This window comes from Bombyx mandarina, chromosome A1 (genome assembly GCF_030267445.1).
Source record: "Bombyx mandarina strain Sakado chromosome A1, ASM3026744v2".
NCBI classification, from domain to species: domain Eukaryota; kingdom Metazoa; phylum Arthropoda; class Insecta; order Lepidoptera; family Bombycidae; genus Bombyx; species Bombyx mandarina.
In genome coordinates this window covers 20410687-20425141 of record NC_143234.1, presented here as the reverse complement: position 1 = coordinate 20425141, position 14455 = coordinate 20410687, and the positions used below count along the sequence as shown (strand labels likewise).

Genomic DNA, 14455 nt, shown 5'->3' with positions numbered 1-14455 from the left:
CTTAATACGCGACATTTATCTTTGTAATTAAAGGTCGTTTTTTTTTTGGTATTAGCAACAACAATTTGATGTTTTTAATTGAACTTGAATGAAGCTAGTTATGATATTTTTTTCAATTAAAAAAAAAAAAAAAAACTCTGTATGGCTTTCCTGTAAAGTTGCAAAAAAAAAACCAAATAGCTGAAAAGAACAGATACTACACTTTGATCTTAGCCAAAAGGCTGAGAAGCGAGGGCTCTAAAAAAAAAAAAACCTGGTTATAATAAAGAATAAAAAAAAAAGAATAAACCCAAATAGCTTTTCACCTCTCGATATCATTTGTTTTACGTTTGTTTCGGAACTTTAAATTCACGAAATTAATTTTAAAACGTCACCTCTACTAAGAATACGTTCTATGTAAGGTTCATTATGTAAATTGTATGTACAAAGACGGTCTATTTGCGCTGGATAGCCTTTACAGTTTGGGTCCGCGGTCGATTCTCATTGAGAGCTCACTTGATGAGCTAGGTAGGTTTGTTGATTACAACCACAACTCATTAGTACTTCGAAAGGTTTTTTTATTATTTTTTATTGCTTATATGGGTGGACGAGCTCACAGCCCACCTGGTGTTAAGTGATTACTGGAGCCCATAGACATCTACAACGTAAATGCGCCACCCACCTTGAGATATGGGCTCTAAGGTCTCAGTATAGTTACAACGGCTGCCGCACTCTTCAAACCAAAACGCATTACTGCTTCACGGCAGAAATAGGCGGGGTGGTGGTACCTACCCGTGCGGACTCACAAGAGTTCCTACCACCAGTAAATACCAATTTGAACGAAAGCAAAAAAAAACAATATTGTTTTCTGGGGTCTTCTTACGAGTCGGGGACATAATTAAGACAATTTTCCTTGGAAATAACAAAATTAAATTAACAAATACGAGGTTAAATTATGATTTTAATTTTTATATTTGTCACTTCAGTGATAGCAGGAGAATCGTTATCGCATACGAATATCTAAGACTAGCCGTACTCACCCGCTTCGCTGGGCATTTAAAATTAACATTATTATTTATTGTTATTGTTATTAGGGAGTCCAACACTCATATAAATATTAGCCTATCCATTATGTACATGTATTTTCTACATGGATACCAAGTTTCAAGTCAATCGGATACATGGTTTAGTAAGTACTAGATGATAACGCCATCTTGTTGTGTCTTTAAAGCGGCTAGTTGGCCTCAATTAAGAAAAATAGTATTATCATTCGTCAACAGATGTCGGGAAGAGTTGATTATTGAAAACACGAATAAATTTTTTGAAACATTTTCTGAAAATAAGTCGTAGCTAGATCGATTTATCGCCTCCGAAATCCCCTGTATACTAAATTTTATGAAAATCGTTGGAGCCATTTCCGAGATTCAGATTATATTATATATATACAAGAATTGCTCGTTTAAAGGTATAAGATAACGGAATATCCGTAAAAACTACTGTAGATTTATATATTAGTATAGATTACATTTCTATTAGAAATTTCATTTCGGAAGAATTGTACGACATAGAAGAGTAAGGTTTTTTTTTAAGAAAAAAAAAAGCATATTTTATAATGCATCATCCATTTGCAGCATCCTTCAATATAATTCGGAGCGCGCCGACAGGTTGCCCGATGGCTTATGACGTGCTCTATCGCTTTTAGTAAAGATGTGCTTTTTTGTGTGTGGTACAAGCTTTAATTGTGTCCCGAGAGAAATATATAAATCGCTTCTAGCCCACCAGACGTACGCACGTCCTTACGTATCCTCCCGATCCATTGACGTTGTTTTTAGGCACCACAAGCACCGGTCACCATCCTCGTCGATCCCGTCGCTTGCGACGAAGGGCTCGACGAGCGAATTAACCCATAGACATAGGCCACTGAGTTTATCGCCGGATCTTCTCAGTGGGTCGCGTTTCCGATCCGGTGGTAGATTCTGCGAGGCACTGCTCTTGCTAGGGTCAGTGTTAGCAACACTCCGGTTTGAGCCCCGTGAGCTCCTACACACGTTAGAGCGAAGCTGAAATAGCCTCTCAAGGCTATCAGCACAGGTAGAAAAAAAAAACCAGACGTACGCCACTCGAGACGCTTTGTTTAGAATGAGCTGAATGTCGGGCTAATTCTAAAATAATTAGTATATTTTTCGGTAAAATATTTATTTGGTTCTATGTTTGTGTTGTTTTACGCGTTTTTTTCCCATTGAAACTTAGGTCGTTGTCGGAGTTTTGGAAAAGGCTTTCTATTTGGAATGTTCATATCATTTCTCTGACTCATTAACTGCATGATCCATCAACGAGATCCTTCAACCGCTTGTAAGCTTGCAATTTTAGCAGCCATTGAATTTGTAAGCACTTATGGAAGGATTTTTGGAAATTCCACCCCTAAGAGCGTAAAATAAGGGATGAACTATCAGGTGTTTAAAATTATTTGCTGTTGGTAGGGCGTCACGTTAGTCCTCACGGGTGGGTACCACTACCCTGCCTATTTCTGCCGTGAAGCAGTAATGCGTTCCGGTCTAAAGAGTGGGGCAGTCGTTGTACTGTAAAAACTGAGACTTAGATCTAAGGTCTCAAGATGGGCGCCGGTATTGACATGACAAGGTAATAACATTTTTATTTACTAAGTCGCTAATTGTACTAAAAGTATAGGTTTCTTGAAACCTGCGAAGCTGTTTTTCACAAGTTTAAGGTATTTTGTTTACGAACGCATCGACGAGAAACTTTCATATACACAAACAGTTTTATTTATGTACTAGCTGTACCCGTCCGCTTCGCTGGGCATTTAAAATTAACATTATTATTTCTCACCCCCACAAAGATTCTCATAGGGAGTCCAACACTCATATGAATATTAGCCTTATCCATTAAGTACATGTATTTCTACATGGATACCAAGTTTCAAGTCAATAAGATGCATGGTTCAGTAGTTATAACGGAACATCCGTAAAAACCACTGTAGATTTATATATCTATATATTAATACGTGAAGCAAAATCTTTGTATACCTTTTTACGAAAATTGCGCGGACGGAGGAGTATGCAGTTTTCCACACTTATAGAGAATATAAAGAAGAAGTGCACAATGCTAATATTTTTATAAAATAATGCTTATAAGATACATTAAATCAATAAAGAAAACGTTACACACACTACGTACCATGTATTTGACGCACACACGCATGCATACTATTTATTGTCAAACTTTTGTTCTTGACGTCTATTGTCAAACTGAGAATAGATTAAATATTGTATGTCTTTGTAAATATTTTTTTTAGTGTAGTTTTGGCGAAATTTGTGATTATAGAACTATAAAATACAATCATAATAGTGTACAAACTTACAATTCCAATTAATTATAATCGAATTTTGACTACTGCGGGACCACTAGTTAGTATAGATTGATAAATATATCGATCTGGCGTAGTCTGCGTAATTCACGCTACCGCTTCTCAATTGAGGCGCTCCTTAGAGGCCCCTCAGCCGTCTTGCCGACACCCTCGTTTTCAATATCAATAATCAAATCCGACCGCTCCGACAAAGCGATGAATCAAGTTTAACTTTGTTATTTCACTCGCTTCAGTATATTTTTATACGGAATATAAAAAGAAAAAAGATGGCGATTTTATTTACTATCATGTCACATGAGTTCGTTTTTATTATTATTAAATCTTTATCTCAATTAATAAAACATTAATTTTGTTAGTAAGTATTACTTATAATATAGGGAAGGACCAATGGGCAAAAGATGAAGAGTCCGACCAAGGAGATGGATGGACGAAATAATAGGAACAACAAGAAAAGAAAGGGGAAGTTCAAAGCCAAGAATAAGGAAGAGTGAAATAAGTTGGAGGAGGCCTATACCGGAAGTGGGGTTCCAATAGCATAAGTTCATATTTGTAATTTTTATTCGATAAGGTGTTTTCTTTTTTTTGGAAATAAAATGAGCCTATTATTGTTATTATTACTTATATAATGTTAGTAACTTAAAAACCTAGCACATTACTATTCTTACGCCCGTAAGAGTAACGCCATCTATCGCCAAATAATCGAACGAATATCGAAGGATCTAGTAGCACCTAGAACGCTCGAGAAGAACAACGCCATCTATTGTCAGATAGCGTAAACACAATACTAGAGATGTGTGGAATATTCTCGATAATCGTTGTGGTATAAACTATAAAAGCGCTGCAGGGATGGCATGCAGTCAGTCAGTAATCGGAACTACTCGAAGCGAAATTCGAAGCGATGTTCAGAAGACTGTTGCTACTGTCACACACTCGACGCAATAACCAATTTTTAACACGTTTTTATTTCCTAGTTCTGTATCTATCTTGACACATTGCCAGAAAGAGAGGCGATAATTTAGAAAAGCTGCTGGTAACAGGCAACATATGCGGAAGAATGCCCAGAGGCCTTGTCCAATGCGCTAATTCTTCGTGTCTTAGGTCGTGCTACATCATCGTTGTGGAATCTATGATTCAGTCGTTGTACACCACAATTGAGACTGCTTATCCGACCCGCAATGGGGTAAAGCAAAGCCGCCGTCGCCAGATACATGTCTAGTCGTATCCCTCAGATTCACGCTCGGTGCTATTAGGACCCTCAAGCATCAATCGCCGTCCTCGTCAAACTTCTCAAACATGACGATCGACGATCGGACTAACCCATAGACAAAACACACTGAGTTTCTAGCCGGACATTCTCAGTGGGTCGCGATTCCGATCTTGTGGTAGATTCTGCGAAGCACTGCTCTTGCTAGGGCTAGTGTTAGGCGTAGCTAAAATAGCCTCGCTACCAGCAAATAAGTAGGGAAGAAATATAACTGAGACTAAGTTAGGTTAGTGGCATTGAAATGAGCTTGTCCGCACATTTTGGGCGATAAAAAAGATCATCTTTCAGGAGCGATAAGATATTTTGTAGCTACATAATTAAGCAAAGACGTGTACGTCCTTATTGAATTAGCGTTAAGTGTCCTCATAATTACTTTATCTTATTAACGTTATTGTAAGATAAATCTTCGGAATATTATTTTTGTCTTAATATCGGAGACGTTGGATTTATTCATTTAGCTTATGTTGGTAGTTGATTCAATTCGTGATTCGTAATCTGATTAGTTTTTGTAGCGAATAAGTTTTTATCAGTTGGTCATATTATAGTAGTAATGAAACAGTTGAGTTTGTTTATTCTTAGTTTGTCAGCCGATTTTTTTGTACTAGTATTAGATAAGTTTCTTTGTTAATAAAACTTTATTCTCACCTTTACCAAAAAATATGTAAATAACATAACATAAGTAAAAATTAAATATATAGAACGAGTGTATCTAAATTATAAGGTGTAAAATGGTTATCAATACTTGTAATGGAAGTTAATATTTCAGGATCCCCGATGCAAATTGAAGGTAGTTGTCTAATAGCCCGCTGAGTTTCTCGTCGGATCTTCTTAGGGGGTACCGATTCCAATCCAGTAGTAGATGCATATGCGAAGCTGCTGTTTTGAACTTTCCTATCTCCTTCTGAAGAGTTCGTTTTGTTTGCAAGCCCCACCTCTCCTGCCCGAGTCCTTGCTCGTCCATTAGTCTTGGAGAAGGTGGAAAGACTTCTGGACTAGTCACAGTCCCTCCACCCCAAAAAAATCTAGCAAATACACCGCTCGTTTCTTCAAAGCTATTTACACTACATGTCAGGTGACTTTTATTTGTGTTACATTGCGTGTTTGCAAAGCGCCTTAACCCTTAGAACGTTTTTTTTTTCTATTACGTCAAAAAACAAGGGAACGTTTTCAATATACCCCGTACAAACGGTTGGCTTTTAATATTCGATTGTATATTTTTCAACGGGCGAATCATAAAAGAGAAATCACGTACAAACAGAAGCCATATTTCAAAGCGGCGTCGATGCTGGAAGCGTTCGAAGTAACGACGCGAGTTAGTCGTGTGACGAGCGTGAAAAATGTACGTAAATTGAGTGAAAATATTTACTTCAATTTGTTTACTGAGATTCGTATCATCAATACGCTTTTATTAACTTCAGACGTATGTATTTTAATGAGTAAGTGTGTTAATAGATAAATATATGCCACAGTATGTTAATATGTAACGGAATTTTTGAACTTAATTTTGACTCCCATCAAAACGTCGGATTAACTCAAATTGGATCGATCGATCTGAATCAGGATATTATCAAAATAGCCCTTCTACCATATCTGTTCATAAAATATTTATAACTACTGATACCATGCACCCCACGCTCTTTTTACAATAAAATCATTTTTTGTCACACAATTTTTTATTCAAATTTATTAACATTTCTTTTCAATTTTTTTGTTGGATTTTTTATAAAAGCGTATTTTGTTAGTTTTTTTTAAACTATTATTTATTTTTTGTTAGGTCTCGTTTAAATTGACTTTAGACGCGTGTAATTGTGCCAGTGATTCCGTGAATTGTTTACGTATTCGACTAATTGAGGACATGAGTGGATGAAGGGGTTAAGTATCATTTTTAAGATTTTTGAGTTTTTACATTGAATGAAGATATTCTTCTTCCTATTCGTACACTCTTGACAGAGTGGTGGTGGTCATGCATCAGTCGGATCCTGCGATACCGATGCTCTCGCGATGCAACGCCATGTGGCACGGTGTTTCGCGCAAAGTGAGAGCAATCATTTATGTTGGAGTGAGTTACATATTTTATGAGGTCAGTCGATCGTGTTGGAGATCGTCCGCGAGATCTTTTGTCCTCGACTTTCCCTTGCACCACCAACCGCTCAACGGAGTCCTCATTACGAGTGATGTGCCCGAAGAACTTGAGGATCCGTAATTGGACTGTTGACGATAGTCTCTCCTAGAATCAAGGTATTATGTGCCTGTAAACCATATTAGACCTTAAAACTCCGGGTTTAAAGGCTATTTTTAGAAATTGCATGTGACGAAGGATTTATGTACGAAGAAAAAGTACAAGTAACAAAAGCTTGTTGCCCGTTTTGTCAAAATTAACAAATTGTATTACATATATCCCCTTCGTCCACTCACGTCTTCACGTCAAAGCTCAAAAACTCGAATTTCGCTTAAGGCACCCCAAAACAAGAAGGGCCAGCGAATACCTACCAATTACAAAACGCTGTCGTGTACAACGCAACTGGCGTACGAGATTCGATTCAGGCCGGGTTCCTAAATAAATAAACAAAATGAAACAGCGTCCTGATTTTGCCATTCATACGATGAATCGGGCAATTTCGTTGCGGGCCCATTCGGCTTCGGCGTTTGTGAACATCTTTTGTGTCATTGAGAAGGTCTGGCGTTTGCGTCTGCATGGTCACGCAATCGTCCGGTATGAATTTCGTATTCCGGACAAAGCGAATAAATTGAATTTTAGATTCTGTCAAGCGAATGTTGCGGTGGTGGTTTCGAAAAAAAAAAAGCTTGTAATGTAATAGTTTTGAACATGGCATCTCCTAATGCCGCCATGCCGTAACCAAATTTGACTGGCTCTCTCTCTCTTCAATCGGTCCCTCATTGCTGAGGATCGTGACTCCGTTTGATTCCGTCAACTAGCTTCTACATCGATCCCCTTCTGTAGTTTAATGGAGTGCGTCGCTGACAGGTATTTTTGGTTCCTCCACTATTTGGTCCGACTATCGTTTGGGACCCCTAGGCCTTTTTCCTTCGATTTTACCGGTCCACCACAAGGCGTTCCAAATTTGACTCTACATGAATGTAATTAGCTATGGATATACATAGTTAATCTGTAAAAACACGTGTGGCACTCGGTGACTGTCGCGGTAAAGCTATTGCATATAATTTTTAATCAACTTATGCAATTATAATTAGATAATAATACTTTAATATTAAAACAATAATAAATTAAGATGCTATATTTATAAACATTAACAAAAGCAAAACATTAACTGTCCCCTTCACACTCATAAGCTAGACCGCGCGAGAGAGAGATGGGCAATGATGAGAGATGACAAATTTTTCATGATGCGCCTGCAGTTCAACGTCACGTCACGCGCTTATTCACAAGCACTACACAAGCGTAACGTGTGAATGTGTTGAACGCGAGTTACATGGTAGGCAGAGCGGGGGTGTTAGGTTTTATTTTCGTTACGAAATTTCTTGATTCGGTCGCCGCGCTCAAAGCCCGCGATAAAAGCTATGCAATAGCTTAACAACGAAACGGTGTAACTGACATCACGTTTAAATTTTAAAAGAATGCTACATATTTTCATATGTAGCTCAATGTTTTGATAGTGTCGGTTGCTGTGTTATCACAGCTGACAGACATAATGTGGTACTGTTATGTCAATACAGTAAGTGGATCACTTGAAACGGCTAGGTCAAGAGCATGTCGCCTAACTACAATGACCCAACCATGCGTAACCCAGTGCCTAAATCTCAACACCAAAGAAAAAACAAAAATAATTGAAATACGAAACCACACGACGCTGCTCCGGACTATAATCTTGATGAAAGAAGACATCCGTCCCCGAATTTCAGAGGTCTGGCTACATACAGTTTACGAGTGTCATAAAACCCGATAATATACTTAGCGGGATATGTGCGTGATCGAAATATGTAGGGCCGTGTCTATTTATTTGTTACAATGTTGAATGGATAGAAAGAATTTAGGTCTTTTTTTTAAAGGGATTTTTTGACCTAGTAACTAATACCTTTGGGTCAAGACTTATTTTAATTTTAATGAAAACTGCACTATCACTTTTTTATATATGACACATGATCATATGAAATGAGATGAGATGAGATGATATGGGATGAAATATAATCTCAGTAAAATGGTGGATTTACGGGGACTTTTTCAGTGGACTTTTCGGACGATCTCGAGAAGTTACGTCCAGCAGCTTTGTTTTATTTTCCCAGATTTGTGCACTTTCACAAATACTAAAAAGCCAATAAATCACCGTTATTATACATTTAAACATGAAGAAACACCAAATAGACAAAATAAAATAAATCACACAACTTCACTCCTCGCGTTCCCGCCAAAATTCATTTAGGTTTTCATCACAACTAAGCATGTAGTAATGGTAAAAATGTTCGGTAAAATCGTGGCTGTATGTAATATAAACCTTCGCTTGTTGTTAATAATAAGTAACAGAGTAAATAATAATAGAGTTTTTAATACTTAGAATTGTGATATCTAATTTAGATATATATAACATATAAATTCTAAGATTATTTTGAGGAATAGCGGACTTAGTACAAAAGTCTGACAGATAAAAAATTATCCAAAAATACAAAGCGTTCTTTTATTTGTCACGTGCTGTAACTGAACTCTTTTGAATAACAATGAACTGTGAAATACGAATCGATTGTGACGTCACAAGATGGTAATCTTATCTTGGTAGTGTCCCCGTTCGCTCTACGTTCCAAGCCTCACACGGCACTCCACTCGGAACCTTTGTCGAAGATTTTGAGGTCGTCGTGGTCTAAAGGATAAGACGTCCGGTGCATTCGTATGTAGCGATGCACCGGTGTTCGAATTCCCCAGACGGGTACCAATTTTTCATATGAAATACGTACTTAACAAATGTTCAGGATTGACTTCCACGGTGAAGGGATCGTGTAATAAAAATCAAACTCGGAAAATTATAATTTGCGTAATTACTGGTGGTAGGACCTCTTGTGAGTCCGTACGGGTAGGTACCTGTCTATTTCTGCGGTGAAGCAGTAATGCGTTTCGTCTTGAAGTGTGGAGTAACCCTTGTGCTATAAAATTTGAGAAATTAGAACTCATATTTCAAGGCGGCACTTATGTTGTTGTAGATGTCTATGGGCTCCGGTCAGTACTTAGCATAAAGTGGACGGTGAACTTATCCATAGCCCTAACCAATAATAATATAAAAATTGGTCTATTCTTTAAAAATATATATGTTTTAAACTGTCTTTACTAGTGTATAATGACTTCTACAAGTAAACCGTATATTGGGCACGTACGGAAACTCTATTACGACATCAATAACGTACATATATTAATGGTGTCGTAAAACGAACTAATATATAGTATAGGCGAACGGGCTTGTTTATTTGCGTCATATTATGGCTCTATCTCTAGATAAGAGGTTTTATCAGGCAACGGTTACTATGTAGCTTTCGAAGCTTTCGTCGGGAATTCATGCATCGGATTGTACTTGTCAGTGAAAGTTCTTGTGTTGTTAGGGCTTATGGTGAGCCTTTAAGGGCAGTATCCACCACTCTATTTTTGCAGCTAAACAATACAATACTGCGTTCATTTTTGAAGGGCAGATTAGCCTCTTTAGAGGCCTCAATTGGAGATTTTGGACCTTATTTCTCTAATGGGGGGTTAATAGGGCGAAGTTAGTCTAAAAAAGTAGCCTAAGTTACTTCATATACTATCAGATACCTATCAGTGAAAGTCCCGTCAAAATTGGTCCAGCCGTTCCAGAGATTAGCCGGAACAAACAGACAGACAGACCGATAGACAGATGTAAATATTAAAAATACATTTTTGGTGTATGTACCGTGTATACATTTATTAAAAAGCGGTCATTCAATATTACAAACAGACACACTTCAATTTTATTTATTTGTATAAATGTAGCAATCAGATTTTCAATATCGGAGTAGAGCAAATGAAGTTGCTTGATGCTAATAAATTTCATCGATTTCTTTTCCCTATTTAACCACTGGTAACCGAAAGGGCTATTCCAGCTTCGCTCGAAGCTCGAACGGACTGGGTTTAGTGATTGACGCTCGCCAGATATCCAATACTGGCGGCTTGACCTGTACAACCACAAGGTAAACTGTAATGCTGAATATCTTTCTTTTTTAGTTATTTTCATTGCTAAGGTCAAGTGATTACCGGAGCCCATACAATATCTACATCAATAAATCAATCAATGTTCATCAAGACGGCCGTCTGGTGTAGTGGTAAGTGGCATGGTCACTACACAAGGGAGTCGCGGGTTCGAATCCCGCCAAGGGAAGATATTTGTATGATAAATATAAAATGTATTTTCCAGGGTCATGGATGTATATTTAATATAAGTACGTGTATAATAAAAATCTTATATTTATTTCCGTTCTCTGGTACCTGTAATACAAGTTCTTTACGAACTTAGCACGGGACCAGTTAACGTGGTTAAAAAAAAAATTAGGCATGAGTTCCTTATCGTTCCCTCACTGATGAGGATCGCGACCTCATGTGACGTTCCTTCACTGTGTTCGATCATGGGTGGTATGGACCGTATGGTACAGACTACCACCAAGAGCTTCTCTTACTGGATCGGACCATCTGGCTGGTGTTCTGCCCACGGCGCGTTTGCCCTCAATGCGACCCGTTATTATGAGCTTCTCTAATTCATGTCTGGGATGATGTGTCCGAAGAAGTTCATAACACGTTCCCGGCAGTTTTTTTTTATTGCTTATATGGGTGGACGAGCTCACAGCCCACCTGGTGTTAAGTGGTTACTGGAGCCCATAGACATCTACAACGTAAATGAGCCACCCGCCTTGAGAAATAAGTTCTAAGGTCTCAGTATAGTTACAACGTTTGCCCTACCCTTCAAACCGAAACGCATTACTGCTTCACGGCAGAAATAGGGAGGGTGGTGGTACCTACCCGCGCGGACTCACAAGAGGTCCTACCACCAGCAAATAGGATGTTTAGTTGATATTAGATGCTTAGTTTTATAGATCAAATGTAATGAAGAGTTCACCTGTACAACGTAGAACCACTGCCTTCATTCACACAGTGCGTTTCCAGAGATTTTTTCTGTCCTCTACGTACGCCATCCGCCTTAATCCAATGACTTCAACGATTCTATAATCTATCACTCAATTCCACTGTGAAATTTTTAGAGTATGCGCTATTACAAAAGCAAGTGTCACGTTAAAACTTTACTTAAAAATAGCAGTTAATTGTTATTTTTTTTTTTTTTATTGCTTATATGTGTGGACAAGCTCACAGCCCACCTGGTGTTAAGTGGTTACTTGAGCCGATAGACATCTACAACGTAAATGCACCACACACCTTGAGATATAAGTTCTAAGGTCTCAGTATAGTTACAACGGGTGCCCCACCCTTCAAACCGAAACGCATTACTGCTTCACGGCAGAAATAGGCAGGGTGGTGGTACCTACACGCGCGGACTCACAAGAGGTCCTACCACCAGTGATTACGCAAATTATAATTTTGCGGGTTTGATTTTTATTACACGATGTTATTCCTTCACCGTGGAATTTTATTTAACTGTCGCTGCGTTATTCAAAAAGCGTTAATCGTTAATAGTTGTAGCGTGCCACAATACATTAACACATTTTATTGTTCATTATTCTAATTAATTCTAACACGAAAGGAAGGCCTCGTTTGAATAGTTTTTCTTATTATCTTTATGTTTAAGAGCTGACCTACTTTATTTATCTATTTGAAAATTTTAAGATAGAATAAAAAAATAAAAAAAGAATTAATTTTAATTAAGATTTATAGGTTATTTAATTGTTTCTCAAACTTTTTAAATTTTTACGGTAATAAACAAAAACTCGACAAGCATTTCAATAATTTTTTCGCAAGTTGACTAATAAAATTAATGTAGATAACGGTAAAGCATGTATCCTTGGATGCTTTTTTTATTTTTATTGTTTTAGATGGGTGGACGAGCTCACAACCCACCTGGTGTTAAGTGGTTACTGGAGCCCATAGACATCTACAACGTAAATGCGTCACCCACCTTGAGATATAAGTTCTAAGGTCTCAGTATAGTTACAACGGCTGCCCCACCCTTCAAACCGAAACGCATTACTGCTTCACGGCAGAAATAGGCAGGGTGGTGGTACCTACCCGTGTAGACTCACAAGAGGTCCAACCACCAGTAATTACGCAAATTATAATCTTGCGGGTTTCATTTTTATTACACAATGTTATTCCTTCACCGTGGAAATCAATCGTGAACATTTGTTGAGTACGTATTTCATTAGAAAAATTTGTACCCGCCTGTGGGATTCGAAGACCGGTGCATCGCTACATACGAATGCACCGAACGTCTTATCCGTTAGGCCACGACGACTTCATATTGAGTCTTATTTTTGAAAAAAAAAAAATTGTTTTTATTGCTAGATGGGTGGACGAGCTCACAGCCCACCTGGTGTTTAATGGTTACTGGAGCCCATAGACGCTTAACGTGCGAGCGAGATAGATGGATGAACGATCTGTTGTGTAACGCAGCGAGACACGGGTCAGCACGTATCGCGTTATAGTTATATTTAAAACGTAGCGTAGCCTTACAAAGCGCAGCGTAGCTCTATTATAGCAGCCTTTTTTCCGCAGTAATAGGAGCGAACACATTGACGTAACATGCGTTGATATCGATTAGTTATCCTTACAAAGGATGGGCTTTGCTTAGGTTGTTTTTTTTCCCTACCTATTCGCTGGTAGCCTAGGGGGCTTTCCAGCTATGCCCAGACGGGTAGGTTTTTTTTTTCCGGGCCGGGGGCCGAACCTCCTACGAGGTCCCCGCGCCTAGGCGGCGCGCGGGGTATGTGAGACTTAACGATCTGCAGGTGTTGTGAGCAGACCGCGGGCCCAAGGATTTTAGGGCCCACCCACTAAACGACTCCCCTGCACTCTTACACCCGACGCGACGTCCGATATCCGTCCGCTGAGTAAAACCGGCGAGTCTCTCAGTGGTCTGTGTCTTTGGGTTAATTCACGGAATATTAGGTACGAAGCAGAGCACAAAGAGAACCCCGAATATAAGAAACACTGTATAATACTTCCTATATCATTTTCTCCCATGTTAAATCTTATGAATATAAGTGTCTGTCTCTTTTTACTGTCGGTTTTTCGTTTCATCGGCTTTCGAATCACATAGATGCCAAAGAAGTTTTCACATCAAAAAAAAAAAAACTTCAACAGCTTTATGCACAAATAAAACATGTCATTCCAGTTTTCATTCGCGGTTTATTCGGTAAATACGCTTTGCGGAACATTACGTGAACACAAGCACCCATTCCGTATGTACGTATTTTGTGCAAACAACTCTGTGACGGGCGTAAGCAAAATAAATATAAGGGTAAAACCGTGTAGGTACTTGGCAGCGGAATCGTTTCGGTAACCGTTCGGGCTATTTAGCATAGATCCTGATTATTATTTTTAATACGCTTTTATTAGCTTCAGACGTATGTATGTTAGTATGTAACGAAATCTTTGAATACGATTTTGACCCCCTTCAAAACGTCGGATTAGCTCGAATGGACAGTGCCCAAAAGTGGGCCAACTTTATGTCAAAACTATTTGTAGTTGAAAAACTATGACTTATTTTTTCACGTTGTTTAGTTTATGTATCAACATTTTTTCACTCTGGCATTGTTTTACAAAAAAATTAATTACTTATTAGATAACATTCCAAAACTGAGTGCCATAGTTTTTAAATTCGCCAATAAGCAAAGGGCTTAGCCCATACAGC

General features: G+C 38.3%; 1 protein-coding gene and 1 pseudogene across 2 annotated transcripts in view; both read right to left on the bottom strand.

Moving 5' to 3' along the window:
* The window catches only part of brat (tripartite motif-containing protein brain tumor), a 474910-nt gene that overhangs the window by 256451 nt on the left and 204004 nt on the right, over positions 1 to 14455 (bottom strand). The window lies entirely within an intron of this gene.
* On the bottom strand, positions 154 to 233 carry LOC114242768 (U2 spliceosomal RNA; annotated as a pseudogene).